Raw genomic sequence first — 2,194 nt, 5'->3', positions numbered from 1 at the left:
GCTGAAAATGCTTTGAGACTGAGTGGCAGACTGGTGTTCCAGTTACTGCAAGGATTTTCAGTGGGCTTTGTCATCCCAACAGCGGTTTAGATGCTTTTGTTCAATGTGAAATTGAGTTTTATTCCCCCTAATTACTGACTGGATGGTGGAAATGGTTTGGTATCTGTTGCTTTAGCTCAGTGTAAGGTAATAAACAGCTTCATCATATAACCAATTTAAATAACTACTGTTCATTTTGGGGGGCGCTGTTAGCATGACATCAATAAAATATAATCCAAATGGTGTTTTCTGATGCAGTGTTGCATTTCTGTCTCCTTACCCTGAGGCTGATTACCTCCTAGAGCAAGATAAAAAAAAAATTAAAAGGCAGAGGAAAGGGAAATTCAGGCAAAGCAGCAAGAAATATTCCTGACACTGGACTCTGCAAAGGCAAAAGGTCTAGCATTGATTTCTTACATTTAATATGGTAGTAAAGTGAGCCACATATTGCAGAGCTGGAAAAGAAAATAATCCACGTTAGCAGAATGGTTGTTTATGGATAAAGTGGATGTGGGACAGTTATTACCCATTACAGGGAGGGCCACTGGCTGTCCTTGCTGTTGCTTGTCGTCCTGTCTTTCCTGGCCCACCCATGTAGTGGCTTTCTGAATCTTCCAGGAGTAAAAGAAACACTAATATCAACACAGTCATTCCCACAAGGCATCATCAGGCAAACGTGGGGTTTGCAATTTGCCCAGTGAATAATGCTTTAATGCAGTGGCTCCAGAGAGATGGATTGTACTCCAGGAGAAATGAGGACAGGGGAAGGGTCTTTTTATTTTTTATTTTTTAAGGGGTTTTTTTTTTTTTAAGGGGTTTTTTTTTTTTTTGGAGAGGTTTTTGCTATAGGGCGCGTGCACTCGCCAGACAGAGACGGAGAGACAGAAAGCGAGAAATCATCCCTCAGGGGTAATGGCCATACTGCAATCCCTTCTCCTCCATTCTCCTCTCGGGATCTTGGGCACACACGCACACGCGCCCAGTGTGAGTTTAAGCCACGGGGTCCGGGACTTGAACTGCGGTCGACTACATGGGAGTCCAGCGACTTAGCCATTACGCTAACTGCTGGTCCCAGGAAGGGTCTTAAAATGTGCGTAACCACTAGCCACTCAGGAGGGTGCCTAGGGATGGTGAAAGCTGACAGGTCATTTGGGAAGCTCTCTTAGTAACTGGGACTACAAACAAGTTCCAAGCTGAGTCTGAGTTAAATCATTCAATATTAAGTAAATAACCTTGGAAAACCAAAGGCACCTGTAGCCTATGAGGTTAAGGACTGTCAGTGTCAGGGAACGAATGAGGTTGGAGATTTCCTCCAGACAGGGTGCTTGCACAACCCCGTGACACAAGTTTTTGAAGCTCCTGGCGTCGATCCAGAAATAACAGTAACAGAAGTTTGGAGTGGGAAGAGAATAATTCGACCTTTAAGTAAGAACTAATCATGAGTTTTCATAGTTAATTCTCATTAAAAATATTTCCAAGGTCTCCGTGTGTACATTTTTGTCAGAAGTGGCCACAAGCACCAGTTATGTAAGGAGGGTCTCAGGATTTGAATAGAATGAGACCAAGAGCTGCTTTCTGATGCTTGTATGAGGGCTCTAGCACTCTCCAACAACCACCAAACATTTACAGAACAGCCAAGACACGCACACACTCAGGTGGGCCTCCTTTCCCATCATGATGTCTACTCTCTCTATTTCATCCCTAAATGAAAGTTTACCCCATCCCCACTTTTGAGTTACTAGCGTAATAACTCACAAATGACATCCAGAATGGCCAATACTCTTGAGCTATGGTTCACCAATGGAGATACTAATAATTTTGGAGATTAAATGAAGCCATAGATCATAAGCCCTTAGTTTATATATTTATTTACTTATGTATGTATGTAGTTTTAAAGGTTTTTTTTTTTCCATAGAGCAAGTTTGCTGACTAGAGAGAGACAGAGAGAGGGGAAAATAAGAAATTACTCCCCCCCACCCCCCGCCAGGGAGAAGGCCACACCACAGCCCCTTCTCTTCCATTCTCCTCCTGGGATTTTGGGCACATATACACATACACCCAGTATGAGTTTTAAGTCACTGGGTCCAGAATTCGAGCTGTGGTTGGCCATACCAACTCCCCAGATGGGTCTAATCGTAACCTGTATCTCTTTCAC

The sequence above is a fragment of the Tupaia chinensis genome, unplaced genomic scaffold (assembly GCF_000334495.1).
Source record: "Tupaia chinensis unplaced genomic scaffold, TupChi_1.0 Scaffold145484_1, whole genome shotgun sequence".
Lineage (NCBI taxonomy): Eukaryota > Metazoa > Chordata > Mammalia > Scandentia > Tupaiidae > Tupaia > Tupaia belangeri.
This window is presented reverse-complemented; position numbering follows the sequence as displayed.